The 22503-nt window shown below is 35.1% G+C and overlaps 1 protein-coding gene across 3 annotated transcripts in view; it reads left to right on the forward strand.

Moving 5' to 3' along the window:
* Positions 1 to 22503, forward strand: part of Snmp2 (Sensory neuron membrane protein 2) — a 176946-nt gene that overhangs the window by 149959 nt on the left and 4484 nt on the right. The gene's annotated exons all lie outside the window — the stretch shown is intronic.

The following is a 22503-nucleotide window of genomic DNA, read 5'->3' on the forward strand; positions in this document are numbered from 1 at the left end:
ATGTAGCATGGGATAAAAATGTGGTTCTCTACACAAAACCCATTATATATTAGGCAGTAGGCCCGTTATCTAGCAAACACTTTATTGCATAGTTTTTTTTTCTATATGTAGGCTACTTTGCGAAATATATATGTATGTCCTCAAGGAATTAAAATATCGACCAAAAATAAAATTTTTATATTTTTCATACAAAAGTAATGGTCCATTTGACCCGCTAAAGAATATCAGATCATCATTCAAAATTGTAGGCATCTTTTTCGACCTATACTCTTCCCCGGTGCAAAATTTCGTGACTATTGATGTATAATTGCGACTTCTAGCGAATTTATTATTACACTACAAACAAATAACGGAATATTTTAGGCTGTAACTCTGTTATTTGATCATGCACACCAACATAATTGGCATCAATTGAAAGGTCAAACGTTCCACTTTTAAGTATATCTCACTTGTCCGGAATGTCACTTCCAGGAATTAAGATATAAGCTGTATATTAAAAATTTTCACACAAAAGTTTTGGTTCATTTAACCCTCTAAATATTATCCGATCGCCATCTCAAATTGCAAGCTTCTCCTCTGTGATATACTCTTACCTTATTTAAAATTACCCGTTGATCGGACTATTATTGAGACCTACAGAGCCGGAAAATTGGATAAATATTATGTTTTTGGTCCATTTCACCCGCTAAATATTTCACGATCATCACCAATAAGAATAGGGATCTATTCTGATCTGAACCCGACCTCCATACAAAAGTTCGTGACGATCGGTCCATAATTGCGGCCTGGAGCGTGTTTACAATTTATAATGGACAGACGGACAGACGGACGGAGGGACGGACGGACACACATCTCAAAATCGCTTTATCTCGTCGAGATATGAAGATTGGTATACCACATTGGGGGTCTCCGACGAATATTTCGCGGTGTTACATGAATTTTTACCAAAACAAATTTATAATACCCTTTTCCACATTGTGGTATAGGGTATAACAACCGGCCAAGAAAATCGATTCCTGAATCATTGTCATTGTCGGACGGGCCGAAATTTTTACACCCTCCACTACGAACTGTATTGAAATAAAAATGAACAATAGGTGCCGCCGTGGTGCGATGGTATGCATACCCGCCTTGCACTCAAAAGGTCTGCGGTTACATTCCCAGGACAGGCAACATCAAATTTTCAGCGGTGACAAAATACCCCTCAGTTATGTTGGCGACATTTCCCAAGTTACTAAGCTATATAAAACTTCTCTACAAGTGGTGTCGCACAGTGTCTCGACCATGGTCAAAAATGGTCGAAATCAAGTACTTCGGAATCCAAATTTAATGATGAGAATTTATAGTAAATATTTCAATTTGAAGGAATTTGAATTATGGTATTGATTTATCAACTAGTTTTGTCCGTGGGAACGTTCAAATCCGATAATTGTTGGAAATATGTATTTTTGTTCTTATTTTACTACAATTAATAACTTCTATTATGTTCCAACATTTTAATATTTAAAGTAATTTATCGTTCCAAAATAAACTTTTATAGTTGCTTTGGATGTAGTAAACATGGATTTAATTTTGTTTGGAAGTAAATAGTGAGCATATGGTGTTTACAGCTACCCAAGTCTGTGGTACTTAGTACATCAATTTTGTGCACCAAATTTTAAAATTAGTGGAGTGGGAAAAAATTTTATAAAAGTTTATGTAGATATTATTTGTTGTTTGAGTTGTGAAAAGTGAGTACTTCAAACTTATAAAGGTTCCAGCTGCATAGGTTTGCAGACGAACATGTTATTACTCTTTTCAGCGACCATCCTATTTTAACAAAGCGCTTTGCGGTGTTGTCTATAGCGCGAAAACGAATGAACCGATCATCATATATTTTTGTGGCCACATTAAGTACGTAACAATCTTGCTTTAAAACGAGATATATTAATTTTTTTAAACAATGGTGAGTAGCGAAAGACAAAATTCGATTTTTTACAAAACATGGACCGTTTTTGACCATTAACGTTTTAAAGGAATATTCTCATCTGTAAAGACAAGAGTCTGACGTATTCAATAAGCTCCCAATAAATATGAAGACTGAATACCAAATTTCCGTTATTTCGGGTGGATATTGAGGCCACAACATTAAAAATACCGAAAATGGGGAGGTACGGTTATATAGGGGCTATGGGAAGACGAGGACTTACACTGAAATATTTCTGGAGGAAAGTTATAAGCCCCCAACGAAGACTTAATACCAATTTTCAGCCATTTCGGTGTGAAAATTGGGAAGTGCCGTCCTATAAGGGCTATATAAAGGCGTGGACCTATGCAGACAAATTTCGAGGTGAACGTTTAATGCCCCCAACGAAGACTAAATACCAAATTTCAGCAATTTCGGTGTTTCGATAATCATGAGGTACCGTTCTATGGGTGCTATATCAAAACGTGGACCTACACCCAAAATTCTCAGTTGGAATGTTTCATACCTCTGCTGAAGACTAACCACCAAATTTCAGTAATTTCGTTTGATCATTATAACTTAAACTTTCAAAATACTGAAAATAGGGAGGTACGGTTCTATGGGGGCTATATGAAAAAGTGGACCGACCATCCCAGTTTTTTTTCCTGGAGATTGTAAGTCAATAATAGGTACGTGTACCAAAATTGATGCACCTACAACAACTCCTTCTATTTTTGGCCACAATTAATATGAACTCGCGATATAGTGTGTCGCCGTTAGACCTCGGCGATAAACAGTAGGTCCCATATCATTGAGCAAATATGAATCGGGGTGACAAAAACCCCTCGAAATACATAAAATTGGGCAATATCGGTTCATAGGGGTTATATTAAAACCTGGCTAAAACTTTCAAAATGTCGAAAATCCGTGAGTGCCGTTCTGTGGGGGTTATATGAAGATATATATCCAAAAATTTCTGGTGGATGTTATGTACCCCCAACGAAGACTAAATACCAAATTTCTGCCATTACGTTGGGATAGTGGGGCCACAAACTTCAAAATACCGAAAATCTGAAGGGACCGTTCTATGGGGGATATAAGAAGACGTCGACCTATACCGATAAATTTCAGGTAGAAAGTTCTATACCCTCAATGAAAACTAAATCCCAAATTTCAGTCATTTCATAAAAACCTTGAAAATATCGAAAGTCGGGAGGTACGGTTCTATGGGTGCTATATGAAGACGTTGACCATACCGACATATCTCAGGTGGAGAGTTTTATACCCCCAACGAAGACTAAATACTAAATTTCAGCCATTTTAGTATGATAATGAGGCTAAAACCTTCAAAATACCGAAAATCGGGAGGGAGCCTTCTATGGGACTTGCACCAAACCTATAAACCTATATTGAGCATTTTTAGTGCAGAAGGTTTGTGACTACTTGGAACCTCAAATTTCAGATTACGGCTATTTCGGTAAGTAAATGAAGCTAAAATCCTCAAAATCGGGGGTACTGTTATACGGTACATACAACAAAACATAACCAACCCTACGTTGAAAAATTTTGGTAGAGAAGAAAAGAATCTAAAATTCTTAAAATAACAAAAATCGGGCGGCCTATACCAAAACATGGATCTATGTTGACCATTTTTTTATGGTAACCTCAAATTATCAAATTACATCTATTTCGGTTAAAAATTGTAGTTAAAATCCTCAAAGTACCGAAAATCGGGAAGTACCGTTATATGGGGCCTATACAAAAACATGGACCTATGTATACTATTTTTGGTGGGGCAATTTAGTGGTCACTGGGTTGCTAAACATTACTGAAAAAATGTTTTCAATTAAATTTAGTAAGTAAACGGACAAACCTATTTGGCAGCATGAAGGTTTTTCAAGAAGTTGTTGTATTGTGTTGGAATGTGTTTTTATGCAGTTCAAAGATGCAATAAAAATGCAAGCCAATGCAAAAAATCCCAAAACAAATAAAAAGAATTTATTCTTTTGTTTTACAGAATAATAAGAACTTTATTACATTAACACAGATTATGAAATTTATTCATTAAATTCAATCGCAACTGAGTTTGTTTCGTCCGCTCTCCATTTAATCCAAACTGAAATGTTTTTGCTTCATCTGCTAAAGGGGTTCTTATATTGTCTTCCCACTTCATTAGGAAATTTTCTTCTCGTAAGTTACGGTAAAAATGTTCCCAACTTTTGGTTGTATTTTTTATTTTATTTAAAAATTTTAGAAACTGATGCACACTTTTTCTATCTTTGAAACATTTTCTGTAGTTGTAAGTATCTACAAATTGGCTTGCTTGCTAGGATCACTAAGCAACTGCTTGTAAAATGTATCGAACGGAGTGCCTTTTTCACGACTCCCATGAACTGCATCCAGATGCAATTTAAATGTGAAAAATGGATGTCGTTGGATCGCATCCAAATGCTGCTGAGGAATTGGAGTGCCTTTTTCACGACTCTGATTGAACTGCATCCAGATGATGTTAAAATGTGAGGAAAGGATGTCATTCATTGGATCGCATCCGAATGCGGTTAAAATGTAAGGAATGGAGTGCCTCTTTCACGACTCCGTTTGAACTGCATCAAAACATGCTGTGAAAGAACTAGTCTACATTGCACTACTTCCAATTTATTTTGCTGGGAAAGAATACGATAGATTAGTAAAGAAAGATGTTTTTTCATGAAATCGGAGGCATAATATAATGTCATGGTATTTCGATGACATATGAAGTATTTAATTGTTCTCATTAAAACAAAAAAAAAAAACAATTAAAACGTATGAAATATAGCAATAATTATGGGGCTATTAAAATAAGCTTTATAAATATCTTATTTAATTATACCCTGAAGGGAAAACGGGTTAAAAATCCCATCACGAATGGCGTTAAATAGTCTTCTTTGAACAAATTGTTTGTCGTTATTGAAAAGCATCGCTGTGGTATCTCAAGTACATACATATATACATATGTATCTATCTATATCTACATACTATTTTCTTTTATTGGTCTCAACACTTAAGATATCTTCTTACCCTGACCACTGACCACAAAGGTGCTCAACATTCGGAAATTTGTTTGAAGCGTGTATCACATCAATCACCAAAGAAGTCTGACGATATTCTTCACCCACAATGCCGGCCAATGTTCTTTACTTCAGCTCAGCTACTTTCAATAGCTTGTTTTTTTTTTTTTTTTTTGTTCTTTGTGTTAAAATATCCACTTCATTTGTATTGTTTACTCTGCAAAACCTCTTCACTTTAGAGTTCTGCCATCTTCTTTTGAATCGTCAATTTGTTAAGAACTATCTGCCTGCCGGGCTACTTGACCAAAAAAGGCTTGCCGGACTTAATTAACATTTTAACGCTTTACGCCAAAAAATATAGAAGACGAAGAATATCGAAGAATAAGAAATTAATTAAAAATAAGAATATCAATTGAGAAAAAAGAATGAAGTTGTTTCGTGAATATTTTATTTAATGAAATTGAAAGTGTCGACTTTTTGTGTGCTGACTTTTGTTTAGTTGTCAATCACAAATTGTTATCGGTCATCGTATTGAATACTAATCATGATTGATTTGTATTTTATTGACTACATATGTATTATGTTTAGAAGTTGTATCCGATTTGTAAATAAATTTGTTAGTTATATAATAACAAAATTGGTTAATAAAATAAAAAACACAACAAAACTTCTAGCCTTTCAAGCCACATATTGAAATAACGTATTGATCTTCTCTATATAAAATACTTCTTTTGGTAGTCCTTCTTTTGTTGGCATCAATTTCATATCTCTTTCAATAAATTTTCTATATCTATATTTTTCTACAAACATCCCAGAAGAGACAAAGGAGGATTCTCTATGATATGGGACCTACTATTTACGGCTGAAATACTCAGGAAATGTCCCCAACATTACACTGAGGGGTATTTTGCCACCGTTGAAAATGTGAGATTCCCTGGCCTGGGAATCGAACCAGGTCACTCAGCGTGCAAGTCGGGTGTGCATCCATTGCATCACTTGTTAAAATGTTGTAAGCCCCTAGCGAATACTAAATACCAAATTTCAGTTATTCCTGTTGAATAATGTGGCTAAAACATCCAAAATAGCGAAAATCGGGCGAGACACTTCTATGTGGGCTATACGAGTATGAAAACGTGGACCTATACTGATAATTCTCTTGTGGAATATTTTGGACTAAAGGCCTAGTCACATAAGAGGATTTCTGGCTTAATTCATTAAGTTGCATGTTCTTCCGGCTTTAAGTCACGCGGCAACACTACGCGGCTGAATGTGTGCTGAAAACGATTTTCGTATGCTTTGACTTTTGACTTAAAGCCGGAAGAACATGCAACTTAATGAATTAAGCCAGAAATCCTCTTATGTGACGAGGCCTTTAGCGCCAAATTTCAGCCATTTCGGTTGAATATTGAGGTCACAACCCTCAAAATACCGAAAAACGGGAGAGAGAGTTCTATGGGGGCTATATGAAAACGTGGACCTATACTGATAATTCTCTTGTGGAATATATTGGACTATGTGCCAAATTTCAGTCATTTCGGTTGAATATTGAGGTCACAACAATCAAAATACCGAAAATCGGAAGAGACGGTTCTATGGAGGCTATATGAAGACATGGGACTATCTATGCCAACAAATATCTGGTGGAAAGTTTTGTACCCCCAACGAAGACTAAATTCCAAATTTCAGCAATTTTGGTGGGATATTGAGTCCACAATCTCCAAAAACCCGAAAATCGGGAGTTACCCTTCTATAGGGGGTTATATGAAAACTTGGACCTATACTGATAATTCTACAATATTTTGGACTAAATACCAAATTTCAGCCATTTCGGTTGAATATTGAGGTCACAACAATCAAAATACCGAAAATCGGAAGAGACGGTTCTATGGAGGCTATATGAAGACAAAAGACTATACCAACAAATATCTGGTGGATTTTGTACAGCCCTAACGAAGACTAAGTGCCAAGTTTCACCCTTTTCGGTTAGATATTGAGACCACAAACTTCAAAATACCGAAAATCAGGAGGTACCCTTCTAAAGGTGCAATATGAAGACGTAGACCTATACCGACAAATTTCAGGTGGAATGTTTTATACCTCCAATGAAGGCTAAGTACCACATTTCAGCCATTTTGGTGGGATATTAAGGTCCTAACATTCAAAATGCCGAAAATCGGCCTTCTACGAGGACTACATGAAAACGTGGAACTATACTGCTATTTCTCTTCTAAAATATTGTATACCCTCTTCGAAGACTAAATACCTATTTTCATTCATTTCGGTTTGATAATGACGTTGAAACCTTCAAATTACCAAAAATCGGAAGAAACCGTTCTACGTGGGCTATATGAAGACGTGGACCTATATGCCAACAAATTTCTGGTGGAAAGTTTTGTTCCCCCAAATTCCAAATTTCATCAATTTCGGTGGGATATTGAGGCCACAATCTCAAAAAAACACGAAAATCGGGTGGTACCCTTCTATGGGGGCTATATGTAAACGTGGACCTATACTGATAATTTTCTTTTGGAATATTTTATACCATTTTCGAAGTTAAACTAAATTTTTACAAAATATTACGAAGGCCAAATTTTGGACCAGATCGACTGATTCGTTCGAGAGTTATCTTGCGCTCCAACCACTGCACATTGCACCATAGGGTTTTTACACTTTTCGAGCCATTTTCTGAGGAAGTACGCACTTGCAAAAACTCGTACCGTCGTAATGGGAACTGCGAATACAAGTTGTTATAACAAACACCAAAAGGATTCCAGAGCAGGCCTTAAACTGCACTTTTCCGCAATTTTGAGTGGGAGGCACCCGAAGGGGTAGACTGATGTAGTCCGTATTCGAACCTCATCTATGTCTGGTAAAAATTATACGATGTGTAAAGTATGGACCAACTCCGTTACTGCCTCCGACAGTTATCGTGAGTCCCATTTTAGCGAAAAGTTTTGAACTTTTGTGGGGGAAGTACTCGAAGGAGTGGACCGATATGACCCATCTTCGAACTTAAACTAAGTTTGGACAAAATATACTTTGGGTCTAAAACCAATATTTCGATGAGGCACATTTTGCCCTTTCAAAGTGTATATACCCTCGTAAGCATAAATGCTGAGGGTATAAAAATTGTTAATTATACATACCCTCAGCATTCATGCTAACGAGGGTATATACACTTTCATACGGGCAAAATGTACCTCATCAAAATAATGGTTTTAGACCCCAAGTATGTTTGGATGAAATGTGTTTCAGACAATTTGGAGTCGATTGAGCAATGTCCGTCCGTCTGTCTGGCTGGCTGGTGCGCACGATAACTCTCGAACGGATGAGCAGATTTGCTCCAAAATTTAGATTTCGTAATATTTTGTCCAAACTTAGTTTAAGTACGAAGATGGGTTATATCGGTCCACTCCTTCCGGTACCTTCCCCATAAAAGTTCGAAAATGTTCGGAAAATTTGTGCGTACGAGTTATGAAGGGAGTAACCGATTTGGCCCATACTTTGCAAATCGTGAAATGTCTACCAGACTTAGATAAGGTAACAATATGGACTAAATCGAGTACCTCCCACACACCATTTCGGATAAGTTCAGTTTAGGGCCTGCTCTCGAATCGCTTGATTTTGGTTGTAACAACTTGTATTCACTGCCCCCCATACGATAGTACAAGTTTCATCAGGGGAGAAATAACCTGAAAGTTTCGAAAAACACTCCTTCCGGTACCTCCTCCACAAAAGTGAAAAAATGTTGGGAAACCTTGTGATACTCTCCGATTTGGTCCGAACTTGGAACATAGTAATAACTCTACAAGACGTAGATCAGGTTCGAATATGGCTACATATGTCAACTCCTTCGGGTACCTCCCACACAAAATTTCAAAAAAAATGGAGTTTACGGGCTTCTCTCGAATCACTTTGATCTTTGTTGTAATAACTTGCATTCGCTGCAGCCATTACGACGGCACAAGTTTTTTAGGGCGCAAATCCATTCGTCCTGAAAAAATTGCCCTAAAGTTATAAAAACCCCTATGGAACCAATCAAAGTGGCTGAATGAAGCGCACGATAACTTCCGTAAAGGCCTGGGTACATAAGCTGCCTCGTCTGCTTACCTTGCTTGCTTCTGATAAAAGAATAAAAAAGAAAAGCGCAACCCAGTCCGAAATTTGCTCGGCCTTCTTTATTCTTCTATTTTTATTATGTCAAAAATGAAGCAGGAAAGCAAGGCAACCAGGCGAGGCAGCTTATGTACCCAGGCTTTAATATTTTTCCAAGCTTTGTCTTCCGTAATATTTTTCCAAGCTTTGTTTAATTTCGAAGATGGGCACTATCGGAGCGCAACTTCTGTTCGAAGATCCTTTGGAAATGTAGAGCCGGTATTACATTTGATATTGTCAGTAGATGAAAGTTTCAATTCACACAGGCTGAGGGTATATCTCTGTCGGCAAAGCCGACTGATACTGTTTTACTTGTTTTGTAATGGAGTTACCCGAAGTATTGGACCGATATTGGCCGTTTTCGAACTTCAACTAAGCATGGACAAAATATTACGAGATCCAAATCGGTTTGCTCCGTTTAAGGGATATCACGCGTACCATTTTAGAAAATATATTTAAACTTTAGTAGGAGAGGTACCGGAAGGAGTGGATCGATGTCCATCTTCGAACTTTATCTAAGATTCGCAGAAATATTATTACATATATGCAATGTTTGGACCAACGCAGTAATCACTTCGAAAGTTCTAGTGGGAGCCAAACACTTCAGCTTTCGGGCCATTTTCTCAAGGAGTATGTACTTGTACCGTCGCAATGAGGGCAGCTGCAGAAAAAATCTAAGTGTTTCGAGTGTAGCTCTTAAGCTGAACATTTCCAAAATTTTGTGTGGGAGGTAACCAAAGTAGTTGACCGATATAGTCCATATTTGAACCTAATCTAAGTCTCCTAGAAATATTATGATGCGCAAAATATTGACCAAATCCGTTGCTGCCATCATCGTGCGCATCATTTTGGCAAAATTTTGTGAACGTTTGTGGGGAGGTATCTGAAGGAGAGGACCGGTATGACCCATCTTTGAATTTAAACTATGTTGGGACAAAATATTAAGAATACCAAATTTTAGACCGAATCGGTTGATCCGTTTGCGAGTTACCGTAAGCTCCAGAGAGACAGATGGACGGACATTGTTAAATCGACTCCAAATTGTCTGTTATTTCGATGAAGCACCTCTTGTATGAATGTGTATATTAGGGTTACGACTTTTTGAAATTTTTTCTCAAAAAATTATTTCCTGTAGTGAGAATGAATGAACTTTTGCCTACTAATGCCTAAAAACCATTCATTACATTTTGGTTATGTCGTTGTTGTACAGGGTAGACTGTATCTTCCGTCTTGTCTCCCCTGGGGAAAAAACGGGCGGTTGATACAGCTGTTGCTGAGGTGATGATCCCTGGCCGATTGCTCGGGTCGTTCCGGAACAAAGATCCGATCGTCGTGGGAACGGGATATGTCGTGTGCCCCTATACCTTGTTTTCAGTTAAATATCGGCTTACAGTAACTTGTCAAAAGTTCTGTAAAAAAAACGTTAAAAGCTTTTGGTGCGGAAGCTTTCTTATCGAATCACTTTATAATTAAGATGTTATGTAATATTAGGTAAAAACTCATCAAAATAATCATACGGGGATACAAGGTTGTAAAAAGTCATAACCCTAGTGAGAATCTAATACCCTAATACCCTCGAAAGAGAATCTAATCATGATTTTTATGAAATTTGAAATGTGTGATGGAAGTCAGAATAGAAATAAAAGTACCAATTATGTCGAAATCGGTTCAGAATTGGATATAGCTCCCATATAAAATTTTCTTATTCACAGTGATTCAGGGTATCATATAGTCGGCCCCGCCCAACTTTGATCCTTTTCCTACGGATTTCCTTTATAAATTTAAAAAATGTTGTATTTTTTATGAGCGGAAACAATTACATATTTTTAGAAACTAAGCTAATAAAACATATACTCTAAATTCTACCGGTAAATTTAACGGTCATAAAATTGATAAATTACCTACTAAAATGCAATTAAATTTTCAAATTATTAAAATAATTATAATACATACATATAAGTTAAAAAATCATTAAATATTTCATTTAAATGTTAAAATGTGATTTATTATTGTATTGCAAAATGTTGTTAACAATTCCAATATGAACATTTCATTTAAATATGTGCGGTTAGAATAACACAAATCTACCACTTGAAATATTTATTAGCTGCAAATAGTTTTGCATGAGATCCTCTGATAAGAACAATCGAAAAAGTTTATTATTCGAGTGCGGAAATCATTTGTTACGTCCATCATCTGTGATGTACACTGTATACCTGGTTGTACATGGAACTAGTTAGTAAACACTAAAATTATATGAAATTGTAAAAAATTTCATTTCGAAATGAAACTGATTTCAATTAGCCACGAATATAAAAAATAAAAATACGCGAAATACTAGCACTACAAAAATCGTTTCCCGAGAGAAACACAACTCCCTCTGAACTAAAAAACTGTAATCTCTTTAAAGAGAGCATAAAATTATCCTCAGGTTGTAAAAACTTTAGACTTTATGTCAGACACAAGACATATGATTTGCTGGCAAACCATTGGATTGGATAGGGCAAGCAGAAAAACAAAACAGCCTTTGGTCATGCAAATGTCACTCTATTACCGAGTTCTTATATGGGTCAGAGTACAGGTTTCATTTAAAGCGTGTTGCTGCATGAAAAATACACTAATATTGTAATTTAAAAAAATTTACAAACATACCCAGCAAAAAATCCTCCCAAAATAATGGGTTTTGTAAGGGATTTTTGGTAGCCGTAACTAACTACAAAACCCCCTACTAACCCATTATTTTAACAATGTCATGTCGCACTGAATCACTAGTTATTCTGCAACCACTAGAATAACGAGTTATTCTATGGCCACTAGAAGTTGAAAAATAAGCTATAAGATAAACAAATATTTTTTTTTTTATTTTTAGAACAGTTTAAGTGGAATTTGTTTTCAATTTCAACCCACTTCACATTTTATTTTATTTTGCTCTTCGCTGGATTTGAACACACTAACTTCTACTTTGTAGCCTAGCACACTTCATACTAGGCCACGCACACGCACATTAAGGGTTGTTTAAACGTTTACATGTGCACTAGGGTTACGCATTTTTTAAAACCTCATATCCCTGTATCATAGCGTGATGAGTTTCTACCAGGGTTTAAAAGCCAGCCTCTAAAAACCTTTGCATTAGCTATACACTTCAACTGCTACACAAGTTGTAAACTGCACTCATATGAATGGTGTCTGAGGTAAAGGAACGCTTTTCGAGTATAAAGTGGTAGAACTTGAAGATTCTTGCACGTAAAGGAACAGAGCTAATATTGACACACACGACTAAATAAGCAACCGAACGCATATTTATTTTTGTACATTTTTGCATATTTTTTGTATATTTTTTTCGTTAGGCATAATCGACAACCACGCTACATATTTAGCAGTCGGCTGACCATTCGTCGCAGCGAATTAGCAACCAACGGTGTTTTTGTGATTAGAGTTGCCAACGCAGTAATAAAAAAGGTGTAATTTAATGTCAAACTGCCTCCATTATATGGTAGAACCTTAATAATACTAATTATTATTGTTTAAAAATAAAAAATATATATTGAACGGCTTACGGCTGCAGCAAAAATTCACATGTCCTTTGAACGAAAAAGTGGAACCCTGGTAACCCTGATCTCAAAAACAATTATTTGCTGAAAACCTAGCTAATGGCTCATTTAGATATGACCTCATTAGCCGGATCTAGCGCATTATCAGATTTCCCATACAAAAATAAATCCTCGTATTGAGTGGATTTATCTTAAATCCGGCATAAATCCTCGTATACAACTCTGTTCTTTACAACATATTGCTAGAAAATACAAAAAGTTGCAAGCAAAGACATAAATACAACAAGATAAGACATTTTGTTGCTATCATTCTTCAGTGAATGGCTTTTGAATTCAAAGACATAAATACAACAAGATAAGACATTTTTTTGCTATCATTCTTCAGTGAATGGCTTTTGAATTTAACATAATGTTATATTACGATATGGTGATATAACATTTTTTTCTTTTATACATTTTTACGTATTTAACCGAATTTACCGATCCAATTGACATAGAATTATTCTTGAATAGATCCTTGAATTCATAAATTTCGTTTCTGATACCATTACATGAAATGTTCCTCCTTGGTTGCGATTTTGAATTAACTGCAACCTGTTAAGGGTAATGTTTCTATACAAAGTTTCGTAAACATTTTTTTGTTGCATGGATTTTGTCTAGTCTTAGTTGTATTTAATGGCTTGTTCCTTTACTTTTGAAAATGGTAAAACCGGCAAAAGTAGCAAAAGTTGTAAAATGCTCCAATATGAATTGTATTGTGTCTGTAGTAAAGGAACGCTTTCCGAGTAAAAAGTGGTAAAACTTGAAGATTCTTGAACGTAAAGGAACAGAGCTTATGTCTTTGTTGCAAGCTGGCAAAAGAAAGAAGGTAGATGCATCGGTGAATTGCTACAATAAAAATAATTTAAAATGTCAACATTTGTAAACAAGGCTGAAAAATTAAATTTGCTTTGATATACAAAGTTGATTTTAATCAACCAAGACTAAAATTTACGATGTCTAAACGATAAAATAATTCTTTATTTGCTCATTACTAGGCGTTTACACACAGACAGTATTGGCAAGACAATAACAAAGTTACAGACCATTTTCACCAATAGATTCATACTTTTCTCAATACATATATAAAAAATTATAAATGTATTTGTGAAAAAGGTTTGTATTCTTGCTATTGTCTTGCCAATACCGGCATTTGTAAACGCCGGGTTAGTTAGCATTAGCAGCATAATGTGCTAACATTTTCAATATTAAACAATAAATTTGTAATTTGCCGTATGTTTTTGAGACGAATTCAATTTACAACAATTTCTTTTGACGCTTCAAATTCGATCAGATGGGCTAATCCATCTACCTTGGTAATTGTGCTATGAACAAAAATCAGCTGACTGCCATTTAAATCCTTCAAAGTTATATCTAAATGCAATGAGATTTGTACTGGATTTATTAAAACCAGCTGAGGATTTATGGCTAGTCTAAATGAGCTATAAGCCGTTGAAACTTTGATGCTTATTCTCTTTTCTGCAAAATACGAGTATGCGTGTCCGATGCTGTTTTATTATAGCAACAATAGCTGTGTCTTTTTACGTGATAATTAGTAATAACACTGTGCAGCAGCATTTTTGGGGGGTGGAAAATTTCATTTGGAGATGAAAGCCCTTGATGAATATACTAAGAACCCAAAAGGAAACTTTCGCCATAGGTCAAGTTTTTGAGATATCGCGCGATGAAATTTTTGATTTTTTTCCTATAATACTTGGGAAAATAGCTCCATATCTCTGTTTGGCGTTATTGTAGCTTCGTTTTGAGGTGACATGTCTACACTGAGCAACATTTTTGTAGAATATTTGGATGCTGAAAAATCTCATCTTGTAGTACTTTTACTACGGTTCAAGAAATAAAGGACGAAAAGTAAGTGAAAGGCATTGAGTTAGAATAATAAAATGTTCTACAAAAATATTCGCCAATCGATTTGACTGAAGACATGTCACCTCAAAACGAAGCTACAACAACGCCAAACAGAGATATGGGGCTATTTTCCCAAGTATTATAGGGAAAAAATCAAAAACTTCATCGCGCGATATTTTAGAAACTTGACCTATGGCGAAAATTTCCTTTTAGGTTCTTTCCACCCCCAGACTTTGAGTTCCATTTTGTGTCACAGTGTAATTATTAATACTCGCAATGTTGCAGATTTTGACAGTTGTATAAAGGAAAAGTTGCTGAAAAAATGTTCAGCAACATTTAGTAAGTAAAAGTACACTCCTAATGTCAAATAGTATCAGCATCGCTAGCAATATGTGTGTTCGTTTACTCAAAATTTGTACGAATTGTTACTGAATGTTGTTCGTTTACTCTACAGTACGTACAATGCAAAAGACCTTAGTCGATTACAAGAAGTTACTGGACTTGCACAAATTGTTGAGTAAACGAACACACCTAATATTTTTGTGAAATTTGTTGCTACATGTTGCCGTTGTTCATTGTTGCTAAACATATTTCGAAGAAATTTTAGCAGGCAAAGCTACAAATATTCGGTGCTTTTGCTAATATGGCGTTAGCATTTTAAACCCTAGTTTCTACATAATAGCTCATTTAAACTAGCCATAAATCCTCGACTGGATTTAATAAATCCAGTACAAATCTCATTGCATTTAGATATACATTTTGAAGGATTTGAATGACAGTCAGCTGATATTTGTTCATAGCACAATTACCAAGGTTGATGCATCAGCCCATCTGATCGAATTTGAAACATTAAAACAATTTTTTGTAAATTGAATTCGTCTCAAAAAACATACGTCAAATTACAAATTTATTGTTTAATACTGAAAATGTTAGCACATTATGCTACTAATGCTAACTAAAGAGAAAATAAAGAATTATTTTATCGCAGTTTGCCCATCTAAAATAAATAAACGAATTATTTTATCTTTTAGACATCATAAATATTAGTCTTGGTTGATTAAAATCAACTTTTTACATCAAAACAAATTTAATTTTTCCGCCTTGTTTACACATTTTTACATTTTAAATTATTTTTAGTGTGGCAATTCACCGATGCATCTACCTTGTTTCTTGTGCCAGCTTGCAACTTTTTGTATTTTCTAGCAACATGTTGCAAAAAACAGAGTTGTATACGAGGATTTATGCCAGATTTAAAACAAATCCACTCAATAGGAGGATTTATTTTTGTATGGGAAATCTGGTAGATTTTGGCTGGATTTAGCAAATAAAACCTGATAATTTGCTAAATCCGGCTAATGAAGTCATATCTAAATGGGCTATAAGATTACATAAAATCTTAATTTTAAAGTGATTCGATAAATAAGCTTCCGCACAAAAACCTTTTAAAGTTTTTTATTTTTCAGAATTTTTGACATTTTTTTGAAGTGACTGTAAACAAATATTTAACTGAAACAAGGAATAGGGCTACACGTCATAACCAAAATGACATAACCGTTTGTTTCTCACTAATTTTATCAGCGTATTATAACATATATATCATTTTATATTATATATAAATTTATTTCATACATATATCATACAAATTAAAAATGACTTGTGCGGGACCTATTTTAAAATTTAAATATAATAAATGGTTTTTTCGGAAATAATTTTGTGAATTTTTTTTTTTTCATTTTATTGAATTTATTCAAAACAATTTTTTCAACTTGTTTTGTGCGGAACCTTTTTTTATACCCTCAGCATTTATGCTAACGCGCAAAAGGTGTCTCATCGAAATAATGGTTTTAGACCCCAAGTATGTTTGGACGAAATCCGTTTCAGACAATTTGGAGTCGATTTAGGAATGTCCGTCCGTCTGTCTGGCTGGTGCGCACGATAACTCTCGAACGGATCAACCGATCCGAACCAAATTGTGGGTATAGTAATATTGTACCTAAACTCAGTTTAAGTTCGAATATGAGCCATATCGGTCCACTCCTTCGGGTACTTACCCCACAAAAGTTCGAAAATGTTCGGAAAATTTGTGCGCACGATAACTCTTGAAGGGACTAATCGATTTAGTCCATACTTTGCACATCTTGAAGTTTCTACCAGACTTAAATGAAGTTCCAATATGGACTCAATCGGTCCACTCCTTCGGGTACCTCCCACACTAAATATCGGATATATTCAGTTTAGGACCAGCTTTCGAATCGCTGCCCTCCATACGACGGTACAAGTTTCATCACGGGCAAACTCATACTACCTGTCAATTCAGCCGGAATGTTAGAAAAAACCCCTATGACCCCGTGGCTAGTTGTTCGTAATATTTTGTCCAAACTTAGTTTTAGTTCGAAGATATACCTCCTTCAGGTACCTCTCCCACAAAAGTTCAAAAATGTTCGGAAAAATTGTGCGCACGATAACTATTGAATGGAGTGACCGATTTGGTCCATACTTTACACATCCTAATATATCTACCAGATATAGATTAGATTTGAATATGGACTATATTTGTCCACTCCTTCGGGTACCTCCCACACCAAATTTTGGATAAGTTCACTTTTAGACCTAGTGTCGAATCACTTTGATTTTTATTGAAGCTACTTGCATTCGCTGCCTCAATTACGACGGTAAACGTTTTTCTAGGGAAAGTAAATACTTCTTGAGAATACAGTCCGAAGGGTGTAAAAACCCTATGGCACCATATGTAGTGGCTGGAGAGCACGAACTGATAAACCGATTTGGTCCAAAATTTGGTTTTCGTCATATTTTGTCCAAACTTAGTTTCAGTTCGAAGATGGGCAATACCGGTCCACAATGGACATCCGCAACACCATTAATTCTAATCCACATTTTTGTCGGCAAGTTCAAATGTCCAAAAAGGGCTACAAAATTCTGAAAAGACCCTAAATACATTCGATCTGTCCGTAGATGAAAGTTTAAATTCACATATGCAGAGGATATAACTTTGTCGGCAAAGCCGACTGATACTTTTATACTTGTTTACAATAAAATGGAATGAATGTTATTTTAGGCATTAATAGGCAAAAGTTCATTCATTCTCACTACAGGAAATCATTTTTGTGAAAAAATGTCAAAAAGTCATAACCCTAATGTGCACCACCAACTATTCTTAGTTTTTTTTTTTTAACAAAAAGTACTCTGCCGGCGATAAGCGTTGAACACAAAACCCTCTGATTTGCAATCGGAAACACAAGATCTGTGCCACCGGATTCATTACTTAGTAATGAGTAATATAAGTAGTTATTTTTGTTTACATTACTTTGTAATGGGTTACATAATGACTACCGGATCCGAATTTTGCTGGGTAATAGCCTTTTTATATAGATTTCTGTCGAGTTAACCTTCTTTATATGAATTTCGTATACATCACCAAAATGTAATTGATATTTGAAAGTGAAACCCTATCTACATTACGTTGTACGAATGGTTGAAGGTATCCCAGCCTTAGAATACATACATCATCCAAACTAGTAACGGCGGACTAAGTGCCACTTTCTTGTTAGCATTAAATGTTTTTGGTATGTACTTATTATATATTTTTTATTACTCTTATAAAAGCAATTTTTAAATAAAAGCTATTTTAAGAAACTTTTGACTTAAATTAGGGTCCATTACCGAGAGATGAGGAAGTTCAATTGTTTTATGTTATTTTTACATTTGTATAGAAAAACAATTATAGTCCGATCCACTTAATGTATACTTAAAACGGAAATTGTTTTTAAGTAAACTTATTTAAATAGAGTAGACAATATCAAAAACTTTAATTGCATAATAACCACAACGACAATATCAAATGATATATGTACACACATACATTCATATTTATATTTTTTAAAATGAATTTACCTCTTGTTTCTAGAGAACGGCACAAACCGATTCTATAGAAGAGTAGTAGGAAAGAGATTCAAACACATGGGCACAAGGCATAGGTCGTATCTTTTGCCCATAAGTATAGGACATCGACTAGGAAGGTGCGCGATCGTTTCGGTTTCTTCCTCGTCTTTACAGAGTCTAAAGTACTTGATTTTGTTGCCCTCTAACTTCCCGCTTATGGATCTTATGCGGAAGTGCTGAGTGATCACCCCCATAGCAATCATAAGTAGGGACCCTATTCTACTTTCTGTAATATACTAACTGTTCTCAGCCTAGAACTTGTTAAGCAGTCATGCTAGTTAATCAACTGTTGCATTTTCCTCAATACTGCAGTACCCCGGTACCCAAACAAATTTAACAACCCTATTACAAATTTTAAAGGCAGATCTGCAATTTTATGAAGTTTTTAAAGCAAAGGACGAATCAGTGTATAGAACCATAGAACTGCCTGACTATCTACACATACCGTGACCACTCTTCCTGCATACTCCATCTTCCCCACTAACAGCTGTAAAGCCTTCAACACTTCTCACTGAAAACATTACAGCTATAGATAAGCTTGTATGAGCGTCTGAAGTCCACTTAATCACAATACACACCAGCTTTCGTTCCCTCTTTGTTCAGGTAACGTAGTCAGAAATTTCCCACTCGTCATCTGCGTAGTCAACTACCCTAGTTCCCAGTTTGACAAACTCTTTGAGTATCACCATCAGTAAGGGTGGAAGAACACCTCTCCGTAAGGTGCCCTGGTGACTGGTTTTCCTTCCTAACGGAACTCTGTTCCAAATGTGTAGTCAATCCTTTTTCCACTGCTATGTGTCGTTGAATTTCGACGAATGCACATAGCAAACAAGCTAGCGACAAGCTACCAATAACATTTTGTTATGTGCATTCGTCGAAATTCAACGCCACATAGCAGTGGAAAAAGGTTTGGTTTGTTTCGCAAACACTTTCGTCGGAGTTGTGTTAGGTTACCATAGAAAAACTTCTCATTTACGTTTTTTCTTTGTTCACCTTTATACTTCGAGCTGACGCACAATGGTTCTGGAATCGATTTTCCTGGCCAAAAATCAAAATTTTGTTTTGTCAAAGATATTGAATTTCTATATGGTTTTCGATTGTAAACATATTGAAACTAAGGAAACAAAAAAATTTGGTCAAAATATTGGAAGGTGTGGGCGTGGTGTGCCCCTAAAGACGAACATTTTCCCCATTTTTGGGAAATACGTAATTTTTGCAAATTTCTGGAGAAAGACGTAGCTATTTCTCGGAAACTATAACATATATTGTGTTCATTGTTTTTTCGTAAGGTAGGTTGGATTATGGCCTTTAAAAATCGTTTTAGTAAATTACCGTAGCGTTTACACAACATGAACTATTTTATTTTTTCTCAGGTAATAAATTTTATGAAAATTCAAATTTAGTGGACTAGAACTTTTGTGGAACAACATGGAACAAAGTTTTGTTTTCACAGAAAGATGCTCGAGAGTCTCCTCTTTCAGCCCATATATACTTTTGTACCCGTCCCGTTCCGTCCGTTTAACACTTTCTTCAATTTATTGAAATTATATGGGTAAAAATGTGTGTTTTTCAATACTGTTTCCATATGAATTACAGTTTTTTGACACAAATTAACATTTTTTTGAGTATATGAGTTTTTATACGAGTTACATAAGTATTATGAAAACGCAGGGAGTATTTTTTTAATTTTTGAAAAATTTTAAATTTTTTTTTTGCAAATTTTTGAAATTTTTTTTTCGAAATTTTTTTCGATTTGTTTTAGTTTTTGGTAATTTTATTGTTTATTTGTTGGTGTTTGACCATCTTTAATACATAGGAAGATATAAAAACACTCATATTTTGATGAAAAATAGTTAAAAACCTCAAAAGTTTAACTTTGACCTTAAATTCCTCTGCAACTACCACTCCGAATTCGACCGCTTATTATTCGCCTGAAAGCTGATTGTGTTTTCTGTCTCACAAAAAAATTATAGAATTATGAAAATATCTCTATCCGTTCAAAAGTTACAGAATTTTGACCAGGAAAAAACGATTCTGAACCACTGTGTGACGATTGATGTTTGGGTATAAAATGTTTCTTGTTGAAGAACTTATTGAAAAATAACTTCGGTGCAGAATATGCACAAACAAGAAACAAGGGAACTGATGAGATCCAGTGGCGTGGATCGAAACTAGTCTTCCCTGCCTTACCCCTTGGCGAACAATGCCAAACTTTCTCCGCTAATAAATTAGTTGTTTTAAAATAATAAAACAACAAAAATAATAAAGACTATTTTGAAAAAACAAAAAAGTAAAAAGACACAGCTATTGTTTACAAAGAAATTGAGTTGCAGGAACCTGTAATACGAAGGAGAATGGAAAAAATCAAACTTCCCGATATAATATTGTTATTTGACGAACGTGAACGGGAGAAGGTCATTAACGAGAAATCCAGCACCAGAATTTTAACAAATCTGAACGATTGGAGAAACTAAATACCACGAACAAAACTCTTCAAATTGGCCTGAAGAAAAATGAAATGATTCTAGACTTCCAGTGTAAGGTTGTAAAGTCCAAAAGAAAATCCATGACATGGCCAAATAACTAGAGCAACTTCAACTCGAATTTGACAGTGAAAGTATGAAACACTACTCCACGGTAAGGGTTATGAATAAAAATTTAAAGTGAGATCAAATCAATGTAAGTCGCAAGTCGATGTGTGGAAACCAAGGTAGCCAAGAAAGAAATACTAGCGGCTAAGGCTATGAAGATAAAAATAAAATAATTAAATATAGATTTGGCTACCATATAGAGAGTGCAAAACGGACTGTGATTCAATGGCTGCAAAGCTAGTGGTCAATGAGAATTCAGTAGTAAAGACTAAGATCTTGGAGTCTGAGGTTAACATGCTAAAAGACGAGTAAGGACGGCGATAAGTTCGGCCGGGCCTAAAGGGAAAAAATGGTTTCCTCTCGTTCATGAAAGTAGTAAGCTCTTCCGTCACGTGAAAATCCATGTTTTTCACCCATTCAAAATCCGAAATACCATATTAAAGTCCTTCCATTTGAACAATGTATGTACATTAGGGTTATGACTTTTTGACCTATCTCCTCAAAAATGATTTTCTGTAGCGGGAATGAATGAATTTTTGACTATTAATGACTAAAATAACGTTTATTCTATTTTTTACGCACAATGCAAATTTTTTCTTTTTTTTTTTTGAAAAAAATACTGTGTACTGAAAAAACATTGTTTCAATAAATTATTTCATGTTGAACGAATGAATGTCCTTTTGCCTATTATTGACTACAATAACATTTATTCCATTTTCGAATATTTTCGAATTCATGTGGGGGACGTACTGGAAGGAGTGGACCTATAAGCACCTTCTTCGAATTTTATCTAATATTCGAAAAAAAAATATTACGATGCTGGCCGTAGGGGTTTTTTACAGTTTGCAGGTCATTTTTTTAAGAAGTAGGGATTTGCCACTGAAAATACTTGTACCATCGTGATATGAGCCTTGAGTGCAATCTGTTACAAGAAAAATCAAAACGATTCGAGAGAAGGTCCTGTTTAAACTACGTTAAAACTTATAAATATGATCAATTATACATATGTAACATAACTTCCAGCTCTGTAATCATCTTGTAAATTTGGCATCATTTTATACTTAGACCGTGTTTAGACATTCAAACTGGAAAGAACATTTTTCTTCTCAAAATCTTTTAAAATTTCCTTGTTGTTTAGACACGGAAATCATGTTTGTGTCAATTTTATAATTTTTCTAATTCTTCTTCACACTCATTTTCTCATTGCGCTGTTCAAAAAGAAAGCCAAGGCAAAATTGTAATGAAAAGTAAAAATGGACGTGTGTGATAAACAATTAATTATTAAAGGAACCCTTAAATTGCATTTTAATTTTGATATTTCCACTTATTTCGACTTGTTTTTGCTCAAA

The sequence above is a fragment of the Musca autumnalis genome, unplaced genomic scaffold, assembly GCF_047663935.1.
Source record: "Musca autumnalis isolate F117 unplaced genomic scaffold, ASM4766393v1 scaffold_4, whole genome shotgun sequence".
Taxonomy (NCBI): domain Eukaryota; kingdom Metazoa; phylum Arthropoda; class Insecta; order Diptera; family Muscidae; genus Musca; species Musca autumnalis.